Consider the following 10,186-nt stretch of genomic DNA (forward strand, 5'->3'; position numbering starts at 1 on the left):
AGGGAGACATCCTTATTGAAGAGGACAAGTCCATCACTAAGAAGAGGATAGAGCAAACTAGAGAGCGCATTCATGGCACTTAACAAGAGCATGAGGAGGGCCCTCATCAAGAAATCCTTGAGATGCCTCAAGGGATGCAATTTCCTCCACACAATTATTGGGAGCAATGATGACCAGATTTTTGACGGTATAGAATTTCACAGATGAATTCTCGTTGCAAGTATAGTTTCCAAACCAATCAAAAATCCTTTCATACAAAAGATTGTTTGTCACAAGTAACAAACCCCTAATTTTATAAACCGAAGTATTCAAACCTCGGGTCGTTCTCCCTAGGAATTACAATAAAGTGTCTTGTTATTGGTTGTGAGTTATTTTGGGATTTTGATAAGAGGCATGAAAGATAAATGGCAAGAAAGTAAACTAACAACTATAAAAGGCTCTTGGTAAGGTGTGAGAACTAGAAGTCATATCCTAGTTATCCTTAAAGTGCAATAGAAGTAAACATTATTAAATGCAAGAATAGAGGAATCTATAACTACAAAAACAAGAGATCAACAATAGAAAAGCAAAGAAGACACATTTATTATGAATTACCTCTTATTGAATTGGGAGAATGTAGAAGAAACAAAAGTAGATCTACAACAAAATATAAGAACAACATAAAGGAAATTTCAACAAAAGAATAGAAGAAGATGAATCTAACAACAAGGAATTGAGAAGTAGAAGTAGAAGAATGAATGAATGAAAACCTAGATCTAAGAACTAAGCCTAATCCTAATCCTAATTCTAGAGAGAAGAGAAAGCTTCTCTCTCTAGAAACTACTTCTAAACTAATCCTAATGAGTGAAAATGAACTTATGTCCCTTTGCTCTTCAATCCTTGGCTTTAAATAGCAGTTTAGGCGCCAAAGTTGGTTGGAATTGGGCCCTACAACCCTTGAGAATTCGTTGGTCACGTTTTCATTAAAAAATCACAAATCAGCACCGACACCTACGCGCACAGCATGCATACGCGTCCATGGGGTGATTCGCAAGGTGCGCGCAAGCGCCAAGTGCGCGCGCGTCCATGGGCGAGTTCAACTTCTTTGCCTTTTCATGATTTCTCTACTTTGCATGCTTTCCTCTTCACTCCTTTGATCCATTCCTAGCCTTTTCAATCTGAAATCACTAATAAACACATCAAGGCATCTAGTGGAATCAAAGGTGAATCAAAATCATCAAGTTAAAGGCCTAAAAAGCATGTTTTCACATCTAAGCAAAAATAAGGAGACAATCACAAAATCATGCCATTTCATTGAATAAATGTGGGTAAAAGGTGATAAAATCAAAATGGGGTTTATCAAGCAACTCAACACTTCCTTTAGAAAGCTTGAGTTACAACATGGACCAATTAAGGGTGGAACACCAAGAGCACTCCATCATTCTCCATGAGATTAGAGAAGATCAAAGAGCTATGAGGGAGGAGTAACAAAGGCAAGGAAGAGACATAGAGGAACTCAAGATCACCATTGGTTCTTCAAGAGGAGGAAGACGCCACCCTCACTAAGGTGGACTCATTCCTTAATCTCCTTGTCTATTTATTTTCTGTCTTCGGCTTTATGATGTATGTTCTATCTATGTTGGTGTCTTCACTACATGATCTTTAGTGTCTAGTGTCTATGCCTTAAAGCTATGAATAAACCCATGAATCATTCACCCCTCTTAAATGAAAAATGTGCTTAATTACAAAAGATCAAGAAGTACTTGGATTTCAAATTTTATCTTGAAACTAGTTTAATTATTTTGATATGGTGGCAATACTTTTTGTTCTCTGAATGAATGCTTGAATAGTGCATATTTTTTATCTTGTTGTTTATGAATATTAAAGTTGTTGGCTCTTGAAAGAATGATGAACAAAGAGAAATGTTATTGATAATCTGAAAAATCATGAAATTGATTCTTGAAGCAAGAAAAAGTAGTGAAAAAAAGGGCGAAAAAAAAGAAGAGAAAAAAAAAAGCAAACAGAAAAAGCCAATAACCCTTTATACCCAATAGGCAAGGGTAAAAAGGATCCAAGGCTTTGAGCATTAATGGATAGAGGGCCCAAGGAAATAAAGTCCAGGCCTAAGCGGCTAAATCAAGCTGTCCCTAACCATGTGCTTGTGGCATGCAGGTCCAAGCGAAAAGCTTGAGACTGAGTGGTTAAAATCGTTATCCAAAGCAAAAGAGTGTGCTTAAGAACTCTGGACACCACTAATTGGGAACTTTAGCAAAGCTGAGTCACAATCTGAAAAGGTTCACCCAGTTATGTGTCTGTGGGATTTATGTATCCGATGGAAATACTGGAAAACAAAGTGCTTAGGGTCACGGCAAAGACTCATAAAGTAGCTGTGTTCAAGAATCAACATACTGAACTAGGAGAGTTAATAACACTATCTAAAATTCTAAGTTCTTATAGATGCCAATCATTCTGAATTTCAAAGGAAAAAGTGAGATGCCAAAACTGTTCAGAAGCAAAAAGTTACAAGCCCCGCTCATCTAATTAAGACTAAGTTTCATTGATACTATGGGATCCAATGTATATTCTCTTCTTTTTATCCTATTTTCTTTTCAGTTGCTTGGGGACAAGCAATAATCTAACTTTGGGGTTGTGATGAGCGGATAATTTATACGCTTTATGGCATTATATTTATATAGTTTTTATGATTTAGTTAGTTTTTAGTATATTTTTATTAGTTTTTAAGAAAAATTCACATTTCTAGACTTTACTATGAGTTTGTGTGTTTTTCTGTGATTTCAGGTATTTTCTGGCTGAAATTGAGGGACCTGAGCAAAAATCTGATCCAGAGGCTGACAAAAGACTGCAGATGCTGTTGGATTCTAACCTACCTGTACTTGAAGTAGATTTTCTAGAGCTACAGAACCCCAAATGGCGCGGTCTCAATTGCGTTGGAAAGTAGACATCCAGAGCTTTCCAGCAATATATAATAGTCCATACTTTGCTGATGCCAGGGCATCTTGGCCAGTTTCACTGACCTTTTATTTACTGTTTTAGGGTAGTTTCATGCATTTTCTTAGTAAATAATCAAGTTTTGGACTAAAATACACTTACACTTTTATTCAAGCAATTATTGTGAACTTTATATGATTTCATGAGGATTAGGCAGGAATTGAATGATATAATTTATGATGCATAATCTCATGACTTGGAACAGAGCCTTGATGCACTTTAATTGCTTGATTTCAGGACAAAGGAAGCAAGAAGGAGCCACGTTAGCAGCCACGTTAATCTAATTAACGTGACCACTAACGTGGAATGGGGACAAGCTTGTAGCGTTAATGGAAAAAGTGATCGCCAATAACGCCTTCGAAGCCATCATAGCCCACGTTAGTTGTCACGTTAAGTACATTAACGTGGTTGCAAACGTGGAGGAAAAGAGGAGCTCCAATGTTAGTGGTAAAAGTGAATGCCACTAACGTTCCACAAAGGCACGATTAAGCCACGTTAGGAGTCACGTTAATCTAATTAATGTGAACTCTAACATGGGAGGAGGAAGCAATTGCCAACGTTAGTGACACTCACCTTTGTCACTAACGTTGGACTAAGCCAAGAGTGCCCACGTTAGTGGTCACGTGAAGAGTAACATGGAGCTAAGCATGATAAGCCAACGTTAGTGACACTCACCTTTGTCACTAACGTTGGAGATGGCAAACACCACTGCGTTAGTGGCCACGTTAATCCAATTAGCGTGAACTCTAACGTGGGAAGGAAGGCCGTTGGGAGTGACAAAGGTAAGTGTCACTAACGCTCTCAAAGCTTAGGCATGCCCACGTTAAGGGTCACGTTAGTTATACTAACATGAACTCTAACGTAGGGACACTAACATTGAAGTTAACGTGGATCATTTTAGGTAGGAACGTTAGTGAAAAAGGTGATCGTCACTAACGTTCTCGACCTCACTTTATTGTGAGTTTTTTCTTGACGATAATTTGGTTACTTGCCGAAGGGAAATTTGTTGAGAGACAAGTTTTTGTGCATCAAGTTTATGGCGCTGTTGTCGGGGATTGATTTTTTATCGACAATGATTAAGTTGGAAGATCACTATATTGAGCATTTTTCTTTTGTTTGTTTATTTGACCTAGTCATTTACCTTCAATTCATTTACCTTCTTCCTTTATCCCCTTTACCCTCTCTGTTTCCTTTTTCTTTGTTATTACTTACAATTCTGCTCACTAACCCACTAACTGTTTGATAATTTGCACCACTCACACTAACAGCTACCCTAGCAAGAATAATCTCTTCATTTTATTTCTTGCTGTGGGTTTTGTTAGTTGTATGACAGGGAGAAGAAGCGGAGCTTCAACTTCCTTTGATTCCAAACCTGAGAGGACCTTTCTTAGATTAAGGAGGGAAGCAAGAGGGAAAATAGTTGTTGGTGCTGAGGAAGAAGAAGAGTACTTTGGAACAAGCATGGAGGAGAACTTGGAAAACAACCATGAAGAAGAAGCTCACAACCATGCTAGAGAAGGCCCTGTGCATCATCTTGGGCAAGAAAGAAGAGTTCTAGGCTCTTATCAATCCAAACCCAGGAAATTGTGGAAGTAGCATCCAAAAGCCAACCATACATGCCAATAACTTTGAATTGAAACCCCAGCTCATCACCCTAGTTCAGAACAACTGCTCATTTGGAGGAAGTGCCCAAGAAGACCCCAATCAACATCTAACTACCTTCCTAAGAATATGTGACACTATGAAGTCTAATGGTGTTCATCCGGATGTCTATAGACCACTCTTGTTCCCTTTCTCACTCAGAGACAAAGCATCTAAATGGCTGAAATCTTTCCCAAAAGAGAATTTGACAAATTGGGAAGATGTGGTGAACAAGTTTTTGGCAAGATTCTACCCTCCTCAAAGAATTAACAGGCTGAGAGCTGAGGTACAAACCTTCAGGCAACAAGATGGTGAAACTCTCTATGAGGCATGGGAGAGGTTTAAGGATTTAACAAGAAGGTGCCCACCAGACATGTTCAATGAATGGGTTCAACTGCACATTTTCTATGAAGGTCTTTCTTACGAGTCAAAGAAGGCCGTAGACCATTCATCAGGGGGCTTTTTGAACAAGAAGAAAACCATTGAAGAAGCCATAGATCTCATTGAGACTGTCGCTGAGAATGATTACTTCTATGCTTCTGAAAGAAGCAACACTCGAGGAGTGATGGAGCTGAACCACATGGATGCACTGCTGGCTCAAAATAAGATGATCACCAAGCAGTTAGCAGATCTTACCAAGAAGGTGGAGGAAAACCAAGTGGCAGCAGTCATCACTTCATTACCAGCTCAAGAAGGAGTGAATGCAGGAGAAGAAGGTAACTGGGAACAAGCTAATTATGTTGGAAACTCACCCAGACAGACCCATGATCCATACTCCAAAACTTACAATTTTGGTTGGAAAAACCACCCTAATTTTGGGTGGGGAAACCAACAAGACCAAGGCCAAGACCAGAGACGCCACAACCACAATCCCAACAATAATGCAACTCACCAACATCCCTCACAGAGATCCTATCAACACCCACCTAATCACCTTTCTCAACCACCTAACCTCAACCTACCATCACCAACCGAAGATAGACTTTTCAGAATTAAGACTCTACTTGAAGACATATTTAAAGAAGTCCAAGATAATAGAGTGTTCAATGATGAAGTGTGAGCCAATATCAAAAACCAGGGAGACACCATCAAGAGGCTAGAGTCCCATGTGGGGTATCTATCTCAACAGTTTCCCAAACCTACTAATAGTTTCCCAAGTGACACAGAGAAGAACCCAAGAGGAGAAACAAAGAAAGTAAGGTAGGAAGAATGCAAGATGATCACTACAAGTGATGAGAGAAGTGTGGAAGAAGTACATACACAAACAGAACACTTCCAAGACAATCCAAAGGAAAAGCATGAAGGGAGAAATCAAGCACCCCATCCCAAACACATGGAGGAGCTAAAGAAAGGGGAGACCCTGAACCCATGTGCACCCTTTCCCCAAACGCTCAAGGGTGGTGTAGCAAGGATAATGTATTCAAGGTTCCTCGACATGTTTGCATCTCTTCATGTAAACATACCATTCATTAAGGCCCTCTAGTAGATGCCTTCCTACATCAAGTACATAAAGGAGCTGCTGGCCAAAAAGAGTTCACTGAAGGGTGGGCAAACAATAATGATGAACAGGGAGTGCAGTGCTCTCATTCAAACAGAGCCACCAACAAAGAAGAATGACCCAGGGAGTTTTCATATCCCCTGTGCTATAGGAGAGACAATGATTGATAAGGGACTCTGTGACCTGGGAGCAAACATCAACTTAATGCCTCTATCCCTCATAAAAAATTTTCAAATCAATGAGCTAACACCCATGGACATAATCATCAAATTGGCTGACAAAACTCAAAAACAGGCAATAGGAGTGGTTGAAAACGTGTTAGTAAAGGTTGGGAACTACTTCCTGTCCATAGACTTTGTTATCCTGGAGATGGAAGAGAATCACATCCATCCCATCATTTTGGGGAGGTCATTCTTAGCCACAGCCTGGGCGCTTATAGATGCGGAGCGAGGAGAGCTAGTATTGAGGATACACGATGAACAGCTCACTTTCAACGTATTCAAACCCTCACAAGAAGCTAGTATTGAGGATACACAATGAACACCCCATGAAATAGGGATTTGACTTCTATAATAATTATTTGTTTATCTTGTTCTTTCATTCATTTTTTTCCTATGTTTCAGTACTTGCTTAGGGACAAGCAAGCTTTAAATTTGGTGTTGTGATGCCAGGGCATCTTGGCTAGTTTCACTGACCTTTTCTTTACTGTTTTAGGGTAGTTTCATGCATTTTCTTAGTAAATAAGTAAGTTTTGGACTAAAATACACTTACACCTTGATTCAAGCAATTATTGTGAACTTTACATGATTTCATGAGGATTAGGCAAGAAATGAATGATATAATTGATGATGCATAATCTCATGACTTAGAACAGAGCTTTAATGCACTTTAATTGCTTGATTTCAGGACAAAGGAAGCAAGAAGGAGCCACGTTAGCAGCCACGTTAATCTAATTAACGTGACCACTAACATGGAATGGGGACAAGCTTGTAGCGTTAATGGAAAAAGTGATCACCAATAACGCCTTCGAAGCCATCATAGCCCATGTTAGTTGTCACGTTAAGTACATTAACGTGGTAGCTAACGTGGAGGAAAAGAGGAGCTCCAACGTTAGTGGTAAAAGTGAATGCCACTAACGTTCCACAAAGGCACAATTAAGCCACGTTAATGACACTCACCTTTGTTACTAACGTTGGACTAAGCTAAGAGTGCCCACGTTAGTGGTCACATTAAGACCACTAACGTGAAGAGTAACGTGGAGCTAAGCATGATAAGCCAATGTTAGTGACACTCACCTTTGTCACTAACATTGGAGATGGCAAACACCACCACGTTAGTGGCCATATTAATCCAATTAACGTGAACTCTAACATGGGAAGAAGGGGCTTTGGGTGTCACTAACGCTCTCGAAGCTTAGGCATGCCCACATTAAAGGTCACGTTATTTATACTAACGTGAACTCTAACGCAGGGAAAGGGGGCAAAAAGCAATGTTATTGGAAAAGGTGAGTGCCAATAACGTTTGCGAAGGACCAAGAGGCAACGTTAGTAGTCACATTAGTACCACTAACGTTGAAGTTAACGTGGATCATTTTGGGTAGGAACGTTAGTGAAGAAGGTATCGTCATTAACGTTCTGGAACCCACATTTTCACTTAACGTTAACACCACTAACGTCCTAACTAACGTCCCTGCCTAACTCACACTTTTCAACAAACAAAGCTGAGCCCTCTGAAGATTCTAACTGCTTCACCTCAAGATCAAAGGCCCATATCCAAAACTTGGAGAACTAACTAGAAGATCAAGAAGAGTAGTATATATAGGAGTAGTTTTGAACTAGAGAGAAGCTTGGCACTTTTGGAGAACTACACTCTGTATATTTACTTTCTACATTTTCTAGTTTTGTGAAGAATGTACTCTTTTCTACCATTTTCCATTTCCAGAGCTATGAACAACTAAACCCTCTTTCATTGGGTTAGGGAGCTCTGTTGTAATTTGATGGATCAATTATAGTTTTCATTCTTCTTCCTCTTTCTTTTCTCTTAATTTACTAGAAAGCTTTCTGATGGTGTTTTTGCGGAAAACAAATTTTCCAACACACAAATCCAACCGGCAAGTGTACCGGGTCGCATTAAGTAATAATAACTCACAAGAGTGAGGTCGATCCCACAGGGATTGATGGATCAAGCAATTTTAGTGGGTGATTAGTTTAGTCAAGCTAACATTGAAGTGAATTTGGATGAAGTGTAGCCAACAGAAAGTAAATAGCAAGGAAAATTAAGGTGCAGAAAGTAAAATTGCAAGTAACTTAAAGAACAAGAAAGTAAAATAGCTGAAACTTAAATTACAAGAATTGTAAATTGCATCAAATGTAAAGGGGGCTGGGGTGCTGGAAATTAAATGAAAGCAGTAAATCCAAGCTTAGAACAATTGCAGGGAGATTAAAGTGCTTGAAAGTAAATTAGAAGCAATAGAAACAGAAAGGTAAAAATGCAGATGAAATAAAAGCAGTAGATGTAAACAGCAAAGCAAAATTTCTTGAAGGAGCAAACAAAATTTAAGTTCAGCTTAAGTGCAGAATAAAATTGAAAATCTCAGGAAATAATAGAGACTAGAAAACAAGTCTAGATCTCAATTCCTTCCTTGATCAAAGTAGAAGACAACTTGCAGAAGAGAAGAAAGATGAAAGCAGTAAAAGAAACTTCAGATCCAATTTCTCAATTTCCTCAATTATGCAGAAGAACACAAATGAATTTCAGATGGAGAATTGAAACAGAATTCTTTCAATTCTTGATCCAAAATTTAAGCAGAAAGGAAAATTAAAAGAGAGAGCTATCTACTACTCCCTAATGGAGCCAGCCTTCCTTTTCTGAGCTCTAATTGATGCCTTTATATAGGCTTTACAAATTAAAAAATGAAAATAAAATTAAAACAAATTACAAAAATAAAAATCCTAATTTAATTGATCCATGTGCCTTTGAGTGATGATGTGGGCTTTGCTTGCTTTGGATTTGAGGAGAAATGGGTTTGGTTGGCCTTGATTCAATTTGGAAAAGAATTGAATTAATTTAGATTTTTATTGAATTTTTGGCCCATGTGAAAATTGCTCCCAGGAGGACGTGTTGGTGTTGCAGGATGCTGCCCTGCCCTTGTGGAGGGCAGGGCAGAGTTTTTTGGTGCGCCAGATTCTGCTGCCCGTGCGTGCTGATGCTGCCGAGACCCCCTTGGTGCGCCAGATTCTGCCCGCTGGCCGTGCACCACAAAATGCTGCCCGCTGGCCATTCCTAGACCTTGTTCTTATGTATTTTCAACGGTGGACTTTCTACACACCATAGATTAAGGTGTGGAGCTCTGCTGTACCTCGAGTATTAATGCAATTACTATTGTTCTTCTATTCAATTCAGCTTATTCTTGTTCTAAGATATCACTTGTTCCTCAACTTGATGAATGTGATGATCCATGACACTCATCCTCATTCTCACCTATGATTCTGGAATGCAAGCTGCACCAGGCAGTACCAAGGATGCTTCATCTGAAGAAGAAGCTTATGATCCTGAGAACCCTTCAATGGAAGAGGTGAATTACATGGGAGAACCCTATGGAAACACCTATAATCCTTCATGGAGAAATCATCCAAATCTCTCATAGAAGGATCAACAGAGACCTCAACAAGGTTTCAACAACAATAATGGTGGAAGAAACAGGTTTAGCAATGGCAAGCCTTTTCCATCATCTTCTCAGCAACAGACAGAGGATTCTAAGCAGAGCCACTCTAAGTTAGCAACCATGGTCTCTGATCTAATCAAAACCACTCAAAGTTTCATGACTAAAACAAGGTCCTCCATTAGAAACTTGGAGGCACAAATGGGTCAGCTGAGTAAGAAAGTTACTGAACTCCCTCCTAATACTCTTCCAAGCAATACAGAAGAGAATCCAAAAGGAGAGTGCAAGGCCATCAACATGGCCGAACTTGGAGAGGAGAAAGAGGCAGTGATCGCCACTGAGGAAGACCTCAATGGACGACCACTGGCCTCCAATGAGTTCCCTAATAAGGAACCATG

At 39.4% G+C, this 10,186-nt stretch overlaps 1 non-coding gene across 1 annotated transcript; it reads right to left on the bottom strand.

The window, feature by feature from the left end:
* Window positions 1-4,900: 4,900 nt before the first annotated feature.
* Window positions 4,901-5,004, bottom strand: LOC127740436 (small nucleolar RNA R71). Its single transcript, XR_008001112.1, has one exon. It is a non-coding gene; the product is annotated as a small nucleolar RNA R71 (small nucleolar RNA).
* Window positions 5,005-10,186: the final 5,182 nt, after the last annotated feature.

This window comes from Arachis duranensis, chromosome 6 (assembly GCF_000817695.3).
Source record: "Arachis duranensis cultivar V14167 chromosome 6, aradu.V14167.gnm2.J7QH, whole genome shotgun sequence".
In the NCBI taxonomy this organism is placed as follows: Eukaryota; Viridiplantae; Streptophyta; class Magnoliopsida; order Fabales; family Fabaceae; genus Arachis; species Arachis duranensis.